General features: G+C 44.0%; 1 protein-coding gene across 1 annotated transcript in view; it reads right to left on the bottom strand.

Moving 5' to 3' along the window:
* Nucleotides 1-24,239, bottom strand: part of LOC139051566 (solute carrier family 22 member 13-like) — a 468,022-nt gene that overhangs the window by 431,201 nt on the left and 12,582 nt on the right. The window lies entirely within an intron of this gene.

Raw genomic sequence — 24,239 nt, forward strand, 5'->3', positions numbered from 1 at the left:
GGCAGCATTCCATTAGTCGCACGGAAGTATAGTTTAACACGGAAACGAATTCTGCATGAACCAGCAAAATGCAGAAACAATAATGTGGGAGAAAACTGACAAATTATAACGACTTGAACGTGAAAGAGCTGTGAGAAGAATAGACATAATCAGCATTGGAAGAATAAACTGAAGTAAAGTAATATCTATCGGTCAAAATAGTGGTTATTAAACTGAATGATAACGACATTTGCATGAACCTGCAAATGTCGCTCAAATTTTTTCGCACCAAGAAACATGACCTCAGTACGCCAACTAATGCAGGGAAAACCACCGATAATTAGACGCTTTCAGAGTGTCCGGTATTTGGGTCTAAACGCAGGCGGAGTGCGCCTGTTACCGGAGGAGCGGATCGAGGCGCAAACGTGCACAACCTGCCCAGTGCAGCCATATTGTGGCGCAGAGGTCAACCAGACAAACACACAGAGCTAATATTGCACTAACCAAGTGTACTCTATTTCGCTGCTGGTGTAAACCTTCGGCAGCAACTTCGTTACGCCCCTGGCAAGAATTGACACCAGTAGCGAAATAGAGTATACTGGGTTAGTGCAATATTAGCTCTGTCTGTTGACTTAGGAATCGTAGCCGGTAAATTTGCAAGGCATATCGACTTAGAACGAAGTCTAAGGATGACACCGTCAAACTAGTGGCAGTGCAGCGTTCTTCTACTTAAACTTTTAACGAAAGGTCATCTCACGCATTAAAATCGAAAAATAGCTAGACCGCCTATGTATTTCGTCACCCAATTCGGAAATGAATATCTCTGGACTGAACTCATGCTAACAATTATTCCCTAGTAGATATGTCTCGCGTGCTCACCGGCGACCATTCTTAAGTTGCAATATGTCTCGTAAAGTCATTATTAAAATATATAATTAGCAAAAGTTGTTGCTTATGTCCCTTCAGTTCTCACGCAAATAATATCCACCTCTTGGAGTGTTCCAGTTCAACAACTGGAATTGTGCTATCTGCCACATACGATATTTCTTAGATACGGTGCCTAAAAAGATATCGTAGAAACAACATTGGGGTTATATCTTTATATTGGATAGCGTGTAAGCGGCCCTCACTATATCATGTTATTTAGTAACAGGCTCACACGCACAGATATGCAGGTTGTCATACTTAAATTGAGCCAAAGTTTTAATAATTAAAGGCACTCTGGACGCGTGTTCAACCGAATGCATTATGTTGACACTGGCATAGGGTTACTAATGCTATTGTTTATTTTCCCCTTAACTGAATGATTGGTTATGTCTAACTAATCAATTTCCTAAGTATTGGCTGCAACCCCAAGTGTGATACGCATAGTTGTAGAGCACCTTGAGAAACGCCTCAATAAATTGTTTCCAACATGAAATATTTCACGTGGTCATTTTTTTCGCGTTCCCTAGAAAGCCAGCAAATATGAAAAAAAAAGCATGCTACTGGGCGCTTGCGCACTGTTATTGTGCTGTTCTCAAGCGTGCGATGGATGAACAAGGTCGGCTGGCATTGAGACGGGCCCACGACAGGGCGTTATGCTTGGTGTAGGTATCTGGGCATGCGGCTCTTATCGCATGGCGGTCCAAATGCATGCTGCTGGCCGAGCGTTGCAGAAGAAATAAAGCGTCTAAGGAGGTAAAAGAGAACAGGAAAATAGCTTTATTTTTTTATGCTTGAAATGGGCACGAGCTGCCAGCCGGCCGACGGAATGTAATTGGGTTGGATGGGGAGGTCGCGATATGGGGGGGGGGGGGAGGAGAGATTTTCCAGTGACCGTCAATCCAAAAAGCGCCCTTTCATTATATTGCATGATCGAAGAGGTCACCATCTTCAGCAATGCCCATTTGGCATCTCATAGGCACATTTCCTGAGGTATTTTGGTGTTCTTGATATTAGTATCAGGGATGCAGTTGGAGAGTTGTCTTACTTTTTTTAGGTTCTCTGGTGTTGTGGTTGGTGTCCGGTATACTTAATTCTTGACATATTTCAAGAGAAAATAATCGAGGGTAGTTAAACCTGGCAACCGTGCCGGCCAAGTAATGGGTTGTACATGCCACCTAACACATTGCTGCGGGAATAATTCATGCAACCAATTGCAAGCTTTGCTGCTGCCCTGGCGGGGAGCACCATCATGATCACGGATCTATGATCACGGATACCAGGTATCCGTGATCATAGCCAATGAAACTTCGCAAAGAATACCCTCAAGCGCCCCACCAAGGATGTGGTTGACGTAACATCCGCCTGTAGGCGGGTTATAAAAAAAGACAGGGCCAATGATAGTGCGACCGCAAATTCCACACCCCACATTAACGGACTACTCATAATGATAATATGTCACAATAGCCCTGTGAGGGTTTTCGTTGCTCCAATAGTAAGTGTTGTGGATGTTCACTTGGGTTACGGGAGAAGGTAGCTTCATCGGTCCACAGTATTTTGTTGACAAAGCGTGGGTCCTTTTCCGTCTTGATTGTAATCCAATTTGAAAAGTCCTTTCAACTTTGGAAATCGCGGGGCTTCAACATCTGGTGCAGCTGCACGTGGTACAGATGAAGTGGCCTCTTCTGAAGTACTCTCCACACTTAAGAATTTGACACTCCAGCTTCATCACCCAAATTACGAACACATGAATGCGGGTCTGAAGAAAACTTTGACAAAATATCTGTGTGCACGTCCTCACCCAGGATTGAATATTTATGTCGTTTCTTCGTAAAAGTCCCAGTCTGTTTCAGCTTTTATATATACGCGCAATTGTCATTGAGCCCGGACGAGAACCTGGATGCCAGCGTTAAAACAGCTCAACTGCACGCCTTCTATGCCCGCTTGATGCACCTAGAGCCAAAACCGTATCGACGCTTTCCTCATTAGACGAAGCCATATCTGCTGCTCAACGTTGGTCACAGCCAAATAGCGCTGCTGTGGCGAAAAGTCAGGGATACGGGCGCCCGAGGAGCACTGGATATATTGCAGTTCGCTGGGATTGATTCAAACAAGGTACATAGGGCGTGATCTACATCCGATAAACTGTAACAGCCTGCGTGTGCACTCTGTCGAGGACTGATGTGCCGGTCACGGTGCACAAGTGTGAAGCCAGATGCGGCTACCAGATACTGCGACCATGAAGCGATGCGCACGTGGGGGGTGCGAGATCAAAAAAATAACGTATGGTAGACAGTTAGTGTGAGAAAGAGAGCAGAAGGACCAGTGCGAAAAGAGTCATCGTCTGAAGAAAACAAGCGTAATCTTCCTTGAATATCGCCATTGTTTTTTTTTACCATTAGGTGATTTTGTCCCCGTTTGATTTATCCGCTGTTATTCGAGCTCTAGGGTTTCAAGTTGCAGCATCATCGCTCAATTTGAAAGCTACTACAAGGTCATTTGTGTACAGAGGCAAAATTGTAGCAGCCGTCATCGCCTTCCATCGTCCCCAAGCGCTTCTCCTTCTCCTTCTTTCAAGCAGAATAAAAATGCTGCTTTCATCGTGTTTTCGTCTTCTTAGGCGCTTTATTGCTTCGGCAACGCTCGGCCAGCAGCATGCATTTGCTCCGTAATGTGAAAAGAGCCGCCTGCCGCATGCAAAAAAAAGTGCGCAAATTTTTTTTCAGGAAATTGAAAATAATTTCAAATCTCTTAAGACAAAAAGCTGTCTATTTATTACTGTTATTTTTATGATTACTCATTGTAGAATTATTTAGGGTCTTTTACCGTATGTGTTTAACTCTTCTTGTCATACGAGTTTACTATGTTTTCTTTTTGCTTTCCCTATTTGGTTCGCTTTATTTCATTGTTTTAAATTAAGATAATTATGGTAGCTTTTGTACCATTAGGCTCTCCATTTCTATTAGCTTCTTTTACAGGTATTATTGAAACTGTTAGAAATTTATTCCGACCTATCACTTTACCTATTTGATTAATAGAGGAGGAGGAAATAACTTTAATGAGTACCCTGCGAGTTGGTGGGGAGGGCTAAAGGCCCCGCCTAAGTGACGGCCAGGAGTTTGTGGTTCCTGGCGGCATCCTCGGCGAGCTAGACGGCCACAATTGATGCTCGAAGGCTGGGCTGAGCACCGCCGCTTCCAAGAGCGTGCGAAGGCTGCTGCTAGGGGCCGCGTTCTCGTTATTGTTGTGTATCCCTCTGCATTCCCATAATATATGCTCCAGAGTGGCTCTGGATTGACATGTGCTGAATTTTTTACTTTGATATATATTCGGGTATATGATGTGCGAGAGCGCAGGATTCGCATGCGTCCTAGTTTGTAACTGACGCCATGCGACATACTGCTTATTGTCAATTTTGGATGAGGTCGCGGGAATATGCCCCTGTGTAACCTATAGTGTTTTGTGATGTAAATATATGTTGTCATTCTGTCCTCCCACTCCCACTCATTTACCGCACCGTCACGTCCGGAGGGTGTCGGGGCGTCACTTGCGACTGGGGCTCGGGTCCATAAACCCTCGAGCCACGTCGTGTGCCGCCTCGTTGTTGCCGTACTCGCGAGTGTGTGGGCGAGTGTGTGGGCGGGTGTCCATGTGATGTATATCATTCTTTTGCAATGTTCAAATAGCAAATATAATTAGAGGACATTTGCTTATGCACCTTGTTTTGTGAATTTCACTATTTGGAGAATATTTCAGTTTTATCATTCGCATTAATAATAATGTATTTATTATTAGAATCTGTTGTTGCATTTATTCGAAGATTTGTTTTTGCTATCCTAATTTAATGATATATTAATGAACCATAAAAGATTATAACATATGATATTTCATCCTTTTCATTTAGTTGAAAAAACACTGTGACGCCTAAAATGGTCAATTGCACCTTTTTTTTCAACATTAGGTCTCATTCGGTGATTTCATAATTTAGATTTTACTTTATTTTAATAGAATTTGTAATAATTTTTATTTCAGCTTTTCAATGATGAGGGTATGTTTCTTGACAAGCATCATATCAAGGATATCACACTATATGAGTACTGAAAGGTACAAACTTGGGAATAATTATTTTATTTTATCGTAAATGTTTTTTCTTTCTTTTTTTGTACTTTTTTCATAGAAGCCTTTATCTTAGCATTGAGAGTGGTAGGCTGTGACCTCTAAAAAATATTTTCCCATTTAATCCTTATGGAATTCCTTTTTTTTTCTTTTTTTCATTATCAACATCATTTTATTTTACGAAACCAATATAACAAAACATGATTGGACCCATAGCCAGCTCTGCTAGTGAAAGGTCGAAATACAAGATATTCACTAAAAAAATGGCAGACATTCAAACTACATGTACAGAAAGACGTGAGATGCTACAATAGCGGTATTGCAAATATGTAAAGCACATACATATTCTGAAAAACAACAAAAGTAGGTTTATAAATATGCAAAACCAAACACAAAGATATTTAGTCCCACAGTTTTGGACAGACAAGAAAAATGTTTTTCAATGAGGCCGAAAAATTATGTTTGAGTTTGATGTCATCGGGAATCTCATTCCATATCTGAGCACCATTGTACTCTAATAGCCTTTGTCCGTAGGTGTTATGACAAGGCGGTAGATTAAATCTATTATTAGCGGCGGCTCTTGTTTCTCTCAGCGGCGATCTAAATAGTGTAAGAGGAAATGGATCATGAGTTCTTATTACTGTGTTTATTATTTTAGCTATGTTTAGTTTGTATGCAACTGATACCGGTAATATTCGCAGTTCTTGATAGAGTGGTAGACTACGGTCGGTTGTCTTTGCAAAAGTAATGATACGAACAGCACGTTTCTGCAAGCCTAAAATTGATTCTAAATAAGTTTTATAGGTACCGCCCTATGTCTCTAGGCATGGGGCGTCCTGTATAATGTTAATAAATAAATGTTTATAACATATTCAAGGTGCCCTAACTAAAATATCAAAAATATTTTTCTAATAAATAGTAATTTTAAAACTTCTTAGGGTCTTGTCATTTATTTACATAACTGCTTAACTGTAAAAGAAGAAATAAGACAAGGAAAAGGTCTAAATTTGTCAAATAATTGTGACGCCTTAGACTACTGGTATATGGCTCGCCTTACGAGCAGGTTACGTGTATTCTTTTATTCAGGGTCTTACTGTATTCAATCAGACACTGTTTAGATTACCGCTGAGAGAAACAAGAGCCCCCGCTAATAATAGATTTAACCTACCGCCTTGTCATAATACTTACAGACAAAGGCTTGACCTTGTAGAAAGGCGCTACAGTGCCACAGGACGTCGAGGCACAAGCACAGCTACATGTAGATGTAAAACCAAGATGTTAGTGGCAATGCAACTAAAAAGGACAAACACCTCCCGTAATTTCCTCTTTCATTATCAGCTAGGATACGAGTGCGCTTTTTTTAATTGTTACTATACAATGTGCGTAGCGCACCAAGGGTATCAAGCGCTGGCTTGCATGCACGAGTTTAATGCCTCTTTTGGGCCATGTGCCCTTGGTATAAGGGTTAGAGCATCAAGCTGCCCTGTGATGGGGTCACGGTTAGAGGCCAACCATCACACTTGTTTATTTATGTAACGTATTGTTACCATGGAAACTGTGACACCTTGTGTCCAATGTTTGCATAAACGGCCTGCAACTGACAAACTGCAAGGTGGGGCGAACAGCTACAGCAAGCTAGCACTTAAAAAAACTGCGTATACTGTCATCTGTACTATCCCCCCAAGTACTACCCAAATAGTCACACTGCAAGAGCGCCCAGATTATTTAACGACACTCTCTATGCCTGCTAGGCCTAACCGAAAAAAAAACGAAAACAGAACAGCACCATATTTACGTGCTTAGCATAAAGGGAAAACATATCAGGTGTGTCATAGTTCTCATGAAAGTTTACATCTGCTTATTCTTTTTTCCTGACAACCAGTATTGTGGAAAATGAGAATGTTTCTGTCCTCTTCAATTTGAAAATAGCATCGAAAGGCGTAACTGTGGCTGTTTTACTTTATGAGTAAAGTGCTGCATCAGTGTTGCATGAACTGCTTCTTATTTCGCAGGCTTTCTTTTAGGCTTGGCAGAAACTGTTTTTAGCACGTATTTAATAGCAGAAAGCTCGAATGAGAATTTGTCAGGATAGCCTACAATTTTCTTATTTATCATTTTGTCCCAAATATATTTTTGCAGTTGAATAAGCATTAATAACTAATTGTAATTAAGCAAAATACCACCTGCGGCAAAGAAAATTACGTTAATGCTGCCCAGATGCGTGGCCCTTGCATATATGCAAATTTTGGCGCAAGTTACAAAGGAAACCCATATATGTAACCAGATAAAGCTAACAAATAAATGAAGCTTCATGTTTGTGATCAGTGAAAATTGAACACCTTGGTTTTCCGCTCTTCGCGTTAATTACACATGTAAGTGTTTACTGAGCAGACAAGGCACGTACGAAAAGATTTTTGTTTTCCATAAGTTTCGCCTGTAGTGCTGCCTACAAGGTGTGTTACATTGCAATATAAATTAAACCTAATTTTATGTTTCTCCGAGGCAAAACGATGACCTGATTATGAGCCACGCAGTAGTGAGGGAGAGCGGATTTATCTTGACCACCTGGGGATCTTTATTGTTCATCCGAATCGCGGCACTCAAGCTTACAAGTTACAGCCACAACGTTTCTGGGCTCATTGCGCTAGTCATTCAAATATCCGCCGGCATCTGTAAGCGCTCTAAAAGCGGTCTGCGGGCCCCTAAAGGAATGAAGAAATGTTGGCTCTCCCGTAATCAAGAGTGGATGTAAACATCAAATGGCTACAGACAAAGCAGATTGGTTAGAGACGCCCCTAACCACATTCTTACATTGATAAAAAAATTGTAACATTGCATAAACCGTCTTTTGACACCGTAACAACTTCCTAGTACCCTCCTACCGACTATAACCCACCGATATTTAACATATAGATACAAAATATCGATAGAATTCTCGCCGTATGCTTATGATCTTATGTCGAAAGAATGTGTCAACTGTGAAGCGACTATTTATTAGCCACCTTTATACATCCTAACAACTTGCTAGTAACATCCTGTCGACTACTCGCCAGACATAGCTGACAGGATGCTACTAGGAAGTTAGGATGTATAAAGGTGGTTTATAAATAGTCGCTTCACAGTTTTTAGGAAGCTCATAAACTTTTTATTCAGAGATAATTACTTATGCAATAATGTATTGCAAAAATGTGCTTTTAAAAATTATTTAGAGATGATTACTTTTGCAATTATATATTGCAAAAATTACCTTTTATTATCTCTGAATAAAATTTGTATGTACTTCCTGAAAACTGTAAAGCGACTATTTATTAACCACCTTTATACATCCTAGCAACTTGCTAGTAATATCCTGTCAATTATTGGCCACGGATATGTTGCGAGCATTTACAAATGTTTTATTATCCCCTGAAGAAACTTTTATTGTACTTCACAAAAACCTGTTTGCAAGTGTCCAAGAACTTGTCGGACATCACTGAGCACTGTAATGACGTTCCGAGTAAAACACGTGTGTTGCCGTTTAAAAAAAATATATACACCATTCAAAATAACAAGCAAGCTTTATTGAAAGCTACTTATTGTCCATAATGATGCAGCCTAATTTAGCTGGACATTTGTCAAGAAACTTTAGAATGCTGGCCATTGTAAGGTATATTTTGACTATGCACAGGAATTGTTTCCCTCATAGAAGCAGGCACTAAACAAAAGCAGGTGTCATACGTTGCCAAGTTACTAGGTGTGGCATGCAACAAAAGAAGACAGGTTTACATGTGTGCTTGAACACATCCATTTAATAGCACAGGGCTAGTAATGAGGACAAGTTCTTCAGCTGCCCTGGATGTACGCTGAAATGTTGCGTTGCGTAGTCTAGAAAAGACAAGAAAAAAAGGCAATATATTGGTTTTGCTACTGTGTCATTGCAACACACCATGCATCTGTTTCTCAAAAAAAAAGTGCGCAAGACAACTTTTCAATCCTGTGAGCTCTAAACATCTCCACCTGTTTTGTGCAAAGTCCTAAAGTACATGAAATGGCTGAATTAGCGCATTAGAGCTGGGAGCGTGATAGATATGCGTAACACCAACAAATGCATGACACATAAGCTCTATCACACCAATTGTCCTCTACAAACAAAAGCTGTAAATCAACTTCCGTTTATTGAACATCCATATTCGTATCATGACCAGTATATGGAAGTTTTATATGTGAATTATCGTAGGAAAGGCAAGGAGCCAGTCGAAACTATGTGGCAGCTTTGCTTGGGCACAGGTACATAGACAAGTTGACTTACACGTCGCACTTAAGAACCAGGAAATGATACAAGCAACATGTAAGCAGTTGAACAGGCATTATGGACGTTCTACAGCACGATTATCAAATGCATTTGCTGTGCAGGGAGACATTCTCAAAGTGAGCTTGTTACTAACCATGTTAGCTTTCCACAAAACAGGATATTATATGATCAGTGCATTCATATGACCAGGGCCTCCATCACAATAATACATATGCCATCAGTAATGACGATTTTTTGTTATATTGGCAAATATTGCATTATAATACGCTATTATAGTCCGGTTAATAGCTATTTAAGCACAAACGAAAGCACTACCCTAAGATAGCACTGAAATTACCATGAAAGGGGTTTTGTTGAAAACTGGACAAAGAATATAACAATGATTCTTTGTCACATACCTACCGATTATGGCGCTGACCTTCTTGGACCAATCCGACGGATCCTGCTGTGGAAGGCACTTGACGGTCACACAAAGAAGGGCCTCCCTTCAACCGCTTCTTTTGTAAAAGGAGCGTTCAGAAGGCCGCCCGCGAATTGCAAGCCTTAATTGTTAGCACCCAGGCGCAGCCTCTTCAGCAGGCCCGTTTCAACATATAGACCATCACCGATGTCTACCTGTGAAACAATAGAACAGGCACAGATTCATTTTATACACTTTTGATTAAGGAATGGTTAGGAAATAGGGTAACGTTTGCAAAAACGGCAGTAGTTGCCTGTTGCTTATTCCGTTTAAAGAACAAAGCAGCCTTACGCATACCATCATGCATTGCACTGAGCTGTGCACTTTCACCTCAGACTAGAAAATATTGGGAACTTCAATGCAAAAGAAAGACATGCATCTGCCTAGATCCAAGCAAATGCGTGCCACCCTTTGACACAGAGTGATATCTAGTGCTGTTCTAGCAATTAGCAGATATTGAAAGCTTCATGCCTGATTTCAATTCAGAAAGCCCCGTATATTCGACCTCAACAAGCTAAGTTCTTAAAAGGTTTCTCAAGGTACAAGCATAGAATTTTAGTATCATCAGAAGACAGGTGAACTGAGTTATTTATCCAATTTTTACTGAAATATAAATTTTAGGCAGCTCATCCCAATGAGAAATTTCTGCAAGCGGTTTGTACATGCCACATAGGCATTTAGATATCAAAAATAGGGATTAGAGAGAATTTCGCATGGAGGTTCATTAGCGCAAGCAGCTCTGCCCTCGAGGAGACATTACTTTTTCTGTAGGCAGAAATGAGGCTCGAGTATTTTATTGACACATTTATGTTCCCGCGCATATATGTTATCTCTGTTGTAAACTTTTTTTCTTGTATATGCAAGGTGTGTTTGTAACATCTCATAGTGCAAAAAATCAAATCCATAAGAACCCGACAAGAAGCTAAACAAACAAGAGATCAATCCGAATGACAGACCATGCTAAACCAACGAGACAGCCATCCCAGTAACAAATTGTATCAAAAATTTTATTAACATGAATTCTGACCTTTGAAACATACCATGTGTACATGAATACTATCTACATTAGGGTGATGGGCAATATTAAACAGTGGCTACGCCAATACCAGAACAATGTGGATAAGAAGAGAGTGGCATCAAACGCTTTGACAGAGCATGCAGCAACGACTAGAAACAATAGTGACTAGATGAACTCTAGCATTTTTGGTCAGGAAAGAAAACGGAAGCTATGCCTGTACCCGGATTCCCTGGAGATGCAATCAACATAACACACGCTCAGCTGAAACCTAGGGGCCCTACCCCGTCATATGCTAAAATGTACTTAAATATGCCCTTCTACTTTTCTTGCCCCATTGTGGACAAGGTTTCCATATGGAAGCTTAAATGTATTGCTTTTAAGGTTGTATGTGGTTGGTCTGTGTCTTTCTTTTTCTTGTTTCATACCGACCAGACAAGCTTCTGGAAAACTCTTGATGATACAAGTTTTGTGGAAAAACACTGCTTAAGGTACTTTTGCTTAAACTACGTCTTTAGTTGGTAGAACACATTTTTTCTAGATGCTCTAGAGCACATTATTCACAGCACGAAACCTCAATTCGTGGTTCTTAAAAAGGCAATTTGGCTGGAATCATACAGAGCCTCTATGGAGCATATCAGGCATGATTACTCAAACCCCCCAATATTTCACTAAGAGGGGGCTACATTAGATAAGTTCATTAAAGGGCACTTCACCAAAACATAAAGTTCGGAATCAGCCACAAGAAATACTAAAATGGCAATACAGTAAAATGATTGCATATTACAGAAATGCATCGTACAACGCTCAAAGTTCCGCCAGTTTTGTACGTACCTTTCTGAAAGCACACATATCAGGTGCTTTATGGTCGGGCTGCCCAGCTTCCAGCAGTGCAGCAGGTTCCTGCAGAATGTAGGGATCCCTACAGAATCCAGCTAGCGTTCAACAGTAAGAAATAATTATTTATTGCGCTGTGATCCATAAAATTTGTGATTTACAAGTGTCCTGTGGAAGTGCAAAGAGAGCCTCTTACAGCCAGCTGCATCAATGCGCGTCTGGTTGCAGAAATGTCTCTTGGCTATATCTCAGGAGGTTACACTGCCATCTTGTAACAAGTGACATTTGAGGAAGGAACCAAATCAGTAGCAACAACAGACTACTAGGACAATCATCAACAAAACTCAAATATGTAGTAGAACGTAAACCATTGAATTAAGAAAATATTGAGCGCATGAAAGGCATCCTGAAAACTAGGCCGAGATTTTGCAGCGATGCTATTCCTTTTCACTATTCGTTAGTGCTCTGACCGACTCCATGACCCGTGTTACGTACTGGAATAGCCGGTGTTACGTATTCGACGGCTAGACGCCGAGGGCGGCAGGACGACCGGCCCAAGGAACAAGCAACCAAAGCAGCGCCAGGAAGACAATGATGTTTATTCGTTCGGCGACGCGCTTTTTGAACGCTAAGCAGCCAATCAGGGAGTGACAAAAGAAAGGAAGATATCGTGGCAACCGGGGCAATCTTATCTGTAGATTACAATGGAGAATGCGGCCAGCACCACGAATGTTACTGCTCGGCAAAAGCTACCGGCCCTTTGCTATTCCCCGTCAAAAAGAAGAAATAGTCGAATCTGTCACTAAACAAGCTTATTTAACAATCAAGCAAAGAAAGGAGTTAAAAGAGCTGGTACACAACTTCAGTGATTCGCTCAGTCCCTATCCCGGTAGGACAAACCTTGTGGAAGACGACACTAAGTTTACATGTGACCAGCCATTCCGTACAAGGATGCACAGATTTTCACCCCGACATGAGAAGCTGTTGAACGATTCCGTTCAGAACATGTTGGCACTGGGTCTAATTGTGCCAGGGGAAAGCGAATACGTGTGACCGGTGTTTATCGTAGAAAGTCCTGGCAAGGAATCCAGACCCTGCATTGACTATCGTAAGCTGAATGCGATAACAAAAGCGAAGGCGTTTCCCATTCCTAATGTTGAGGCCTTGATCGAGAAAGTTTCTGTGGCACCATACATTCCTACGTTAGATATGGTACGCGGCTTCTGGAAAGTGCCACTGACGGAGAACGCCAGTAAGCTCGCCGCTTTCATTACTCTGACAGGCACATATCACCCTCTGGTGCTAACTTTTGGCCTCAAGAATGTACCGTCCATATTTTCAAAACTAATGAATAAAGTGCTCACAGGCACCGAGTATTTCGCTGTGCCCTACCTCAGTGACATCACTGTTTTCTCGAGCACATGGAAACAGCTTTTCGAACATCTGCAGCAGGTATTCCTTCGAATCCGTGAAGCAGGCTTGGCTCTCAAAGTGAGAAAATGCTGTATTGCAAGCACTGAAGTCCACTACTTGGGGCACATTGTTGGCCAAGGGAAGCGATGCCCTTCTGAACTAAAAGTTGAGGCAATCACTACCTTCCCTTTCTCAAAATCAGACTAACTTGCATTCCCTTTTGAGTTTAGCTGACAATTACAGAAGCTACATTCCAAACACCGCATATATCGCTAGTCCTCTTACAGATGCTCTGCGCAAGAGCGAGCCTACTATCGTGCGTTGGAAAACGGTGCCTAATGACGGATTTGCTGCAATTAAAAAGATTCTTGTTAGCGAACCGGTTCCCGCGGCATCAGATTACTCCCTCGCTTTCCTAGTTCAGTGGTACGCCAGTGACCGCAGATTGGGCGTTGTTTTAAGTCAGGTGAACGGAAAAGCAAGGAGCACACTGTTGTCTACGCAAGTCGAAAGCTAACGTTACGCGAGCAAGCCTACAGCACAACAGAACAAGAATGCGCTTGCTTGGTGTGGGCTCTCGAAAAGCTCTCGTGCTATCTGAAAGTTTCTTCCTTTGTTTTTGAAACCGACCACTTCCCCTTAGTGTGGTTAAGCGATATGTCAAACAAAAATGGTCGCTTGATGAGGTGGAGTCTAGCACTTCAACAGTTTGTTTTCCTAGTGCCACACAAGAAAGGCAAACACCATGCAAATGCTTATTGCCTTAGCCGCATTCCCTAGTTTTCTCTTTTTTTGTTTTTTGCTCGTGTGCATGTCAGTCAATGCAAGTCCGTTTCATTCTAGTGTTCAGTTTTCGCGTGTTCTGCTCCCAGCGAATTCAACTGCTGGGCTTTCCTAAACTTGGGCGCGAGGTTGCTTCTGACGTTGTTGCTGCGTTTCTTCCCCTCTTTCAAAACGCCACTTCAGGTCCTGTCATGCCGGCTGACGGTTGGACCCCGCGCCAGAGGTCGGCGGTCGCCTTCCTGTCGCTACGGGCTCGACAGCCTTTCGGCACTCGGCGAGCACTGCTAATTATGAGCGTCACCTCCGCCTGGGCGTGCCAGCCCCTCTCCACGGGCCTGTTCATCGAGCCTGAAGATGCTCGGTGCCTTCTCCACCCTTTCTGCGACGTATAGCTCAACTTGCCCGTCTGTGCCAAGCGCAAGAACAATTTGATCTTGCAAAAAACTTCAGTGCTGTGCTTGGACAATCTTGTTGCCATCGTTGCCTACCTGTTCCCGCCTTCAGTTGTTCACGAAGCGTCATCCTCTTGAATGCCTTCCGAAATGGGTAGCTTTGGCCGAGCTGTAACTTTCGCGCTGCTGGTAGCATTCTACGTTAGAATCTGCAGATAAGATTGTCCGCTTGCCGCGATATCTTTCTTTATTTTGCCAACCCCTGATTGGCTGCTTAGCGCTCAAAAAGCGCGTCGCTGAAAGAATAAACGTCTTTGTGTTCCTGGCGCTGCATGGGTCGTCTGTTCCTTGGGATGGGTGTCCTGCCGCCCTCGCCGTCTAGCCGTCGAATACGTAACGCTGGATGTTAGCGGTGGGCAACAAGAATGAAGCGGGAGGTATCACTACAAGATCGCAGTCCTTCATTTGTTACGCAGTGCCCTAAACTCTGATTGCTAGAGCTCTCGTCTCGTCCTGTTCTTAAGATATATCTAAGACCAGCGACTGATTCGACTGCCTCGAATAAAAAGTACCCTCGTTATTTTATTATCGGCCTATATCTGCTTTGCAATATAGAAGAGAAATGCGCAAGGACACCCAAGAACATAAACAATATAGACAGGCACTCGCAATGCGGCCCTTCAAACCAAACTGTATGCATAAAAAATCTTCATACAAGGTTGTACATATTGAAGCGTCAAACATACCAAACATGTGCCAACGCGCGAAGCCGTTGGCCCATCGACGTATATATTATACATGTACTGTACTTGCGGGATTGTTTATATAAGAGAGAATTTCTTGCCAGGAAACTACCGAACAAACAACAACTTTCAGTGTTTTCATAATTGTCTGCCCATTCCGTCATAGCAGTCCAGGCGGGTAACCTATATTTCACAGCAGAATACAAGTACGCTGTAACATCAGAGGAAACTTTCACGAAATTGCTTGCTAAATGCGCACACCAACATGGACCACATATGATCAGAAAGCGCTCTACTCAAGCTATTTACACAATGCTCTGTACATGAGCCATAAGCTTCAAAAATGCGCACTAGCACTAAACTTGCTTCCGTTTCCAGACGCAGTCAGTAAACACTCCTTCCTCTCAGAAGCACCGTGGCACCGACGTTTTCTCGGCGCAGCGACGGTAGAACTTCCGATGAACTCCACCTCCTCAAAAACACAAAATTCATCAAAGTCTTCCATACACTATGATTCCAAACTCCTGTACAAGACTTTTCACGAGAGTGTGTGCAGGCAGCTCGGAAAGGCGCGGTAGCAGTACACTCACTATCGACACTGGTGTATCGCTCGAAACACATGGCGAACTAATGGTGTTACATGACTCCGGGGTGTTTGCGATAGTTAATGAACACGACAAGGAGCACATTTTTTCTAGGCACTTCTAAAGTATAATTCAGCTACCGCCTTACTGCAAGGAGCACCCAGTACAACCAACATGGTCTGTGGACCAAACAAATGCTGCAGTAGCGCCAGACTGCGGTTGTTAGAAAAAGTATTATTGCGTGTTTTACTTTTCTAATAGTTAACAGTCAGTTATTATCAAATTTGTTGGGCCCAAAAAGTGCGTACTTTCTAAACGTATGTACTTCGTGCTTTGTGATACGAAATTTAAAGAAAAGTATATAAGAAAAAAAACACGAATTGGATACAGCCAGCAAGATTGGCATCCGCTTGAAGCGCATGCAGTTTGCAAAAGGACGGCGTTCAAGACCAGACTTTCTTACACAAAGGAAATCGTAGCTGGAAAGAGGGTAGGCATTTAGGCCTCAATTGTTGGGTTTACAGTGTCTAGGTAGGCTCCCTTATTAATAAAGCATACACAGGTATTTAAGCCAAACCATGAGCGAGCTTTAGTTGCCGAACACGAGCCAATCAGCGCGCCGCCCGTGCAGCTCTGTCTGCTTGCAATGGTGGATGGCCCACGGGCTTCTTTGACACCTACCGAGCCCAAATTCATGATCACCGCCCATATACGCGCTTTCTATGGCGCTAGGTGTCGTATTCTTGAGAATATGTGCCCTTACCTTGAATTGCTGAGACAATATTTCCCCTTAGCGTCAGGAATTAAGAAGACAAAACGTGGCCTGGCTCGTCTACTACAGCAGCTGGAGCTTCGGCCGAAGCGCAACAAGCGTACTATTTGAATGCACACGTAAACAAAGATACGGCTGTGCTAGGTGCACAACCTTCGCTACTCTGCCAACTGACAACCTTAAATTATTCAGTTGGGCTCCAAAGCAAGCATTTATGGAATTCGTGCTGCCGTACTTCTCTTCGACCCCCAATCTCGACACAGCGATCACCCGCAGTTATGATGAGGAAGGCACTCCTAACAGCGGCCGCAGGTACTGCAATTGTGAGAGACTCAATTTTTGTGGATAATTTGTAGAGCATGGTAGAACAAGCGTTTGTTAATAAGGCGACATAAAAAAAAGAACATGCCTAGAACATGCGCTCATCATCACTGCTGGTAGGTCACCGAAGTTGTTTAAAGATAGAAAACAAGGGCGTTGGCGCCAACATACGATGGCTCATTCCATTTCCCGCGCACACGCATCCTGGCTAATGAAGCAGGTGATGGAAGCAAAAAGTGTTTTCGACGAAATAATCAGTGCGCATTGAGCTAGCTGCTTTATTTTCACTGAGGAGGTGAACTGTGTTGCTTTATCAAGGTTCGGTGCCTACATGACAGTTTACAAGGCAAAACGTCAAATTTGCATCACGTTAAGAAAGCAAATCCGGGCCATCAGCACCATTTTGTTAGCTTCACGCTTACCTCACGCCTCGAAGAAAATGGCGCGATGACGAGTGGCCGAATGTTATAACGGTTCGGAAGGGGAACCGTGCACTTGGCCTCACATGATTGGTCAAAATTTTGCTTGCATGAGAGGCCATCAGAGACAGTGGGGCGGCACCGCAAATTATGATTACGTGACACATCTGTCGATCATTTTCAATGTGAACCCGTCGATGGCTAAGAGCGCAACCACGCAAAGTGGTAGTCCACTTTAGGTTCCGTTACTGCACCTTGGCTGTTGGCTTGTTACTCTGACTGCGCGCGCCGGTCGCGTGACCGCGGAGATACGCGGGGGTCGCGCCCACGTGCGTTGGGTGCTTCGGAGGCTATAACTCGCCTTTGTCGTCTTCGTGACGTTACTCTTTCGTTGTCAACCACTGTTGGAAGTGCGATACATATTCGAAAAGATGACGCATAATTATTTGCGCCGCCCTTGCCGGCTTTCTAAGTAGACTTTTTGCAGGCTACGCAACGAACTTGAGATTGAGAATACTCGGGTGCAAGCGTACCAGTGGTCATTACACGCAGTGGAAGCAATAGCGCACTGCGGTTCATCGTCACCGGCCTACAACTCCCAGAGGTCAGTCAGAAGCGAAGCATTCATCGGAATGGCCTAACTCTCTGCTGCCGACACTGTCCACAAAGTTGCACTAGCAATTACTAGGTTGGCCAGTAGAATGGCTGGGTCAGCTTTCCTGTGACCTCCTCTTCAAAGCCAATGTCAAGGAGATATTTGTACGGCGAGATCAATTTCCCAGTGATATCGGCAGCCTGAATAGCTCGCAGATTGCTATTTAGCAATCAGAAGGGTTCAACCAAGGCTGGTGCAGCACTTCCTTTGTTCGGCTGATAAATCTATACAGTCAGGACGGGAACATATTCGGGATATCTCTCATTTGGCGGACCTTTTTGCTCTTGTTCGAGAGTACCGCACTTTCGCCCTCAATTTCACGCACAGCGCCTACCATCAGCCCCACGCTCTTCGAATATACTTCGTGCAGATGATGCAGAGCCTGTACATTGCAGTGCTCAATTTCAAGTTATGTTGCTTCTACCACGCGACGCGCCATGAGGCACATTGCAACGGCAGCGCAGCGGCGAGCGCCACATGTCCGCGCCGATGACGAATGGCGAAAAAAGAAGGAAAATTTATATAGTCAGCTAGTTAATGTGGCACAAAGAACGTGTTCACGGTTTTGTTCTGCTCGCTACTTAGGAATTTAGCAAAGCAATGAACGGGGCTTGTTGGTGGACGTTCATGATTGTATTGCGCTTAGGGTCACACTCACGAACATAAGGAACAAAAAGCGGACGTACGTGTTGCTAGGTTAGAGATGTAGAAGCCCGATGTACTTGAGATAACATTTAATGAACCAATGAACGGGGCTTGTTGGTGGACGTTCATGATTGGATTTCGCTTACTGTCCCACTGACGAACATAAGGAGCAAGACGCGGAGGTACGTAGCGCAAGGTTAGGGATGTAGAAGCCCGATGTACTAGAAATAACATTCAGTAAAGCAATGAACGGGGCTAGTTGGTGGACGTTCATGATTGTATTACGCTTAGTGTTACACTGATGAACTTAAGGAACAAGACGCGGACGTACGTGGTACTAGGTTAGAGATGTAGAAGTCCCATGTACTCGAAATAACATTTAGTAAAGCAATGAACAGGGCCATTTGGTGGATGTTCATGATTGTTGTGTGCTGAGTGTTGCACCGAAGAACATAAGGAACAAGGCGCGGACATATGTGGCGCAACGTACGTCCGCCACGTACGTCCGCCGCTTACGTCCGCGTCTTGTTCCTTATGTTCGTCAGTGTAACACTAAGCGCTACACAATCATGAGCTACTTAGGAAGTGCTGGCAGCGCATTCCTGTTGCGTGCATCGTAGAAGCTCCTGGTAGCAGACGACGTAACGTTGCGCTCTGCCAACTCATTGCTACGCTTGCTATACCACCCGTCGGCGCAGAATGAAAAAAAAATGACAGTAATAAATTACTTCAAGGAGGGCTGAAACGCCCGGCACCGCACCATTTATGCCTTAAGACTTGGCGTATAATACTTAATTTATAATTTATATTTAATTAGCAAGCAGAAATATTCTTCAGTTCCTCGATTAGCTCGTCATATGATGACATGCACTCCAGAAGTGGCACCCCCTCGTCTATCGGTCGCGTGCTTCCCTCCTTCTACCTCTAGTTTGGGAGTGGCCCCTTTAGTGACGTCAGCGGGGAGGCGAAGATTGCGCCCAAGAATAAATTGAGGAAGGAAAAGTATAAGAGGAAGCAATACGTCACGCAGCCAGGCTTGACAAGCGAACGCTCCGTGAAGCCACAGTGGTGGCCGCACACGTGACCTCTTGCATCGATATCACGGAGCTTAAATTGAGATTGGCTGAGACGCTCTCTATTATTTAGCTTTGCGCTCTCTATGGTTCATAAAACAGCATATAACATAGCGGCCCCCTTCACAGCTCCTACGAGAGTTATAGGGCGCCACCTTTATACCATGCGCAATGTACTTGCCTTCATGTGATCCATAAAAGAACTTAAGAGAAATTGAAAAGAAATTGTCTGGTTCCCAGTAGTTATGCCAGTAGTTTTCCTTCCGTGCGCGCTTCTTCAGCTGCCTTGCCGTGGCTCTGCCTGCACAGCGGTAATACTAAAAACAACTGCGCACTTAGATGTACGATCACGTTTGGGCCACCAAGTTTTGATTCAATGGCGTTGGGGTATGCTCCCTCCTATCTCTATGTTCCCTCTCCCTCCTTGCTCGATGCCACAATAGAGCCCATGCAAGTATCTGGACATATGTACTTAAAGACGAGCGGTGAAATTTATAACGTAAAGTCGCAACAAGTGCTTCTGGAAGATGTATATACTTCTCGTTAAGCTGTGTGTTACGGCCCTACTCTTGGTCCGTGAAATGTAGGTGCTGGTTTGCCGCAGCGTATGACAGCGTCGCAGTTTTTCCAGCGTATCGAAACTACGCTGGACTATATGCACCGTTTCAGCGCTGCCGATGTACTTACAAAGTGACCATAAAGACAACATTTTGTTCGACCCTGTGTGACAGAAAATGTTCTACTCATGCCAACTGGTTCGGGAAAATACACACCCTCGCAGCTCTCTTTATAGTAAAGCAAAGGTACGCTTGATTGATTGAAAACTTCGTTATTCTAATGAGCTTGGGTGCCCGCCTCTTACCCTACACGCAGGTAGTGGGGAGAACGAAGCAGCCCCCGAGCGTTGAGGCGGTGAGACTTCACGTCCTCAATGGCCAAGCGGATCGCTCGACGCTGGTCGTCTACGGCCTCGCTCTGGAGCAACGCTCACAGACTTCTTTACTGAAAATATTTTCCTTGGCCCCTGGGGAGCCGGCACACTCCCATATTACATGGTCTTGCGTACGTTTCTCCAAAAAAATTTTGCAGAGGGCGTCGTTATAGTGCCTCGTCTGAGTTAAGTAGATCCAATATGGGGATGTATCATTGTTTCGCTGGATGCGCCGCCAAATGCGAGCGTCCTGCACAGAGAGAGACCGATGCGGAGGCGGAAAGATTCTTCCTTCGGCTTTGTAGGGGCGTAGGCGCGTAGCCAGGGGGAGGGGGTCTTACAGGGCTTGAGCCCCCCCCCCCCCCCTCCCTGGCTACGCCCCGAAATGTTTTCGTGCTGTCATGTGCCGCCGCCCAAAACAATTCCCGGCGCCAGAAATCATGCTCGATTTTGTCTAGAATGTCCTGAATTCATGCTCGAAAAGACATTTTAGCGCGAACATAGCGAAATCAGGCGGCATTTCGCGGAAACGCCCACGCATCGGGAGTCACATACCGTAACGCAAGGAGCCCCACCGAGCACAAAATTTCAAGGGCGTTTTGATGGCGAGCGGGCTCGTCTCGGCATCTCGTGGAGGCCGCGGAATCTACCGAGCGCTTGGATTTCAATTGTGAAACTTTGTGGGTATAAAGTTCTGATAACATTTTGATGCGAAAGGTGCATTGACATTTCCAAAGTCATGCTTTAGATTTTCTATTCCGGAATTTTGTGATTTTAATGATGTTGTAAACATTTGACGCCAAAGGTGCATCGACCTTTTTAAAGTCGTACATCGGGCCAAACGAGACAAGCCAAATGAACATACTATCAGACAAGTTGACAAAGCACGCAGCGAGGTCCGATGAGACAAAGCGTTGTGGTGGTTCATTTGTGCCATCAGGTCACAGAAAAGAATATGAATTTTTTTTCACCTGCGCCAAAGCATCCATGTCAAGACACTAAAGCCACCATTGTAACTAAGTTCTCATTTATTTTTCTACCTAGGCTTTTATTCGCGAGGATACATTAAGCCTCTTTCTCATCTTTCATTTTGTTCTCGCAACCCGCGGGCTGCCAATCCAGCCAGAGCGCATGCGTTTTTCTCGTGCTGCATCGACAACCGCGCGGCGCACTTGGATGCGCGTTCGTTTTTCTCTGGCTGACAGCCTTTTCACCTGCCAGAGTTTTGGACGCTTTCTGGCTAGCAGACGAGAAAAAGAAACAATGCATAGTCGCTCGCCGCCAGCATTGCGGGGACTCGACGGATTGCAACGCGTTCGCTTGTTTGCGCAAGGGAGAAAAGCGGGGAGGAAGCGCGCCGCCTTCTGTCGCACGCGATACATTTTGGGAGTGTAGGGAGGGGGGGTGCTGTGATCTGGGAATCTGTGGTTGCGCAAGCTGTTTATTTGTCTTGTTTGACGCATTATATATAGTGACTTTTTCTTAGGTACGTAGATTTATTGGAGACATACGTATATTTAAACATCTTGTTGCGAGGTTTTCTGTATATGCGCAGTGAACCTTGTTTTCAGTGCCAATTTTTGTCCTGTATCACCCTGTATCTTCACATATGTATATTCCATTGTATCTTCGCATTTCTAATGTACGAAGGCGAGTCAAATGAAAGCGAGATGACCCGCCCCGCGCAATAATGGTTCGGTTCATTATTTTTGAGGCATGCGCGTAGCACATACGCATCTCATTTACAAGTGACATGCAGAGGTGAGGTTAAATGTTCTTTAATGTTCTCATAAACTGGGTTGAACAGGGTTACGTGACATAATGAACACTCCAAAAGTTGAACAGCTTGGTGCCGTGAGGTTTTTGACAAATGAAGATGTTTCCCAAAAAGAGATTATTCGCCATATGGCTGCCGTATGCGTTGAACATTGCGTTTCATTGGCCACTGTGAAGCATTGTAGCAAACTGTTCAAAGAAGGACATGAAAGTTACAAAGAAAATCCATGGCCGGGCCAAAGCCACCGTGCAATCATCCCCAACACAATTAAAAAGGCCGTGGTTGCTCGGTGGCTATGGTGTTGGGCTGCTGAGCCCGAGGTCGTGGGATCGAATCCCGGTCACGGCGGCTGCATTTCGATGGAGGCGAAATGCGAAAACACCCGCGCACTTAGATTTAAGTGCACGTCAAAGAACCCCAGATGAGGGTGACGACATTTTGTCTGCAATTGTGACCGAGGATGACTCATGGTGCCGCTAATACGAGCCTGAAACACTACGGCCAACCTTACAGTGGAAGCATTTCAATTCACCACTCCCAAGGAAAACAAAGGCCGTCATTTCTGCCGCAAAATGTTGACTTCTTTTTAGAACGTTTGGGGCCATTATTGATCAAATTTTCTAAACCTGGAGAGACTCTCAATCGTTTCAGATATTGTGAACGGTCGGATCGGCTGCGTGTCGCAATCAAGAACAAACGACGTGGAAAATTGAGCATTGGGAACACGTTGCTTCACAACATTGCCCGTTCCTACGTCGCTGATGTGGTTAATAAGAAACTGGCAAAGTTCAAGTGCGAAACGTTGCAACATTCCTCATGCAGCCCAGACCTGTTTCCTTGCGTCTTCCACATTTGGTAAAATTTGAAAAAATCTGCTCAAGGGAACCAGATTCGTGTCGGAAGGTGACGTGTAGTCATTTACAGATTTTTGAGGCAGCAACCCAAGGAGTTTTATGAGACGGGAATTACGCGACTCGTTAGTAGGACAAGTATCTCAATACTCATGGTGACTACTTGTAAATAAAGTACCCCGTTGATCATATATTCGCATTGGCTCACTTTCATCTCACTCGCCCTCGTTTAGTTTGCAGAACTCCTGCTTTTTTACATGTGCTCTCTGTTGCGACTATGATTTCGGAGCAATTGCTCGCAATACACGAGCGGTGACAGCTGCTCCTGCGCAATACATTCTAACAAAGGACAGCGTCATTGAGATTTTCCCCTGGTTGTTCAATGATATATATATATATATATATATATATATATATATATATATATATATATATATATATATATATATATATATATATATATAGATAGATAGATAGATAGATAGATAGATAGATAGATCCCTCGACTAATTCTGTAAGGAGGAGGCCGAGCGGCAAAGTGAGCCCCCCACGAACGAAATTTCTGGCTACGCCACTGCCTGTACGTGATGGTATTATCTTCGATCCCTGGAACGTGCAGCTCCAGAGTTGCCGGGTGGTACAGTGTTCGGGCGAGGGCGTGAGCGGCTTCGTTACCTGGGACTTCTTCGAGCCGGAACATAAATAAAGGTGATGTCCCTCCTAGTAGGGTTTTTGACTAGAATTTGGAGGGCCTCTTCCGAAATTTTCCATTTGCTAAAATTTCGGACAGCTAATTTGCTATCGCATAATATGACTCCCGCTTTGGACCCGCACATGCAACCCCCTCAGCAACCACTCGGCTTTACAGGCGTGCCTCGTGCACGTGGAGCACGCTATCTTAACGCACCCGTCACCATCAACCACCGTCTATACCTCAGCCCGTCTCTGCCCCAAGCGGCGTCCACGTACGCTACGATATGCGCTGGTGTGTTTTTAAGTTTATTTACCAGAGCCTTAGCCCTGTGAGCTCTCCTTTCTTTGTTTTAGATAGGATGTATATTTTGATGTAGCGGGGCAATTTGGAAGCGTTTACGCACATTCAACAGACTGTGTCCTTTTGCCAGTCGGGGCATCCCTGTCACATTGGATTCCTACCCATTATACGATTTTCTCCTTGTGTTGGATTGGCCCAATTTTTCCAACTGAGACACTCGTACTGCCTCAGTGAGCTCAACTGGCGTGTTGTGAACCCCAATAT

This window comes from Dermacentor albipictus, unplaced genomic scaffold, assembly GCF_038994185.2.
Source record: "Dermacentor albipictus isolate Rhodes 1998 colony unplaced genomic scaffold, USDA_Dalb.pri_finalv2 scaffold_12, whole genome shotgun sequence".
NCBI classification, from domain to species: Eukaryota; Metazoa; Arthropoda; class Arachnida; order Ixodida; family Ixodidae; genus Dermacentor; species Dermacentor albipictus.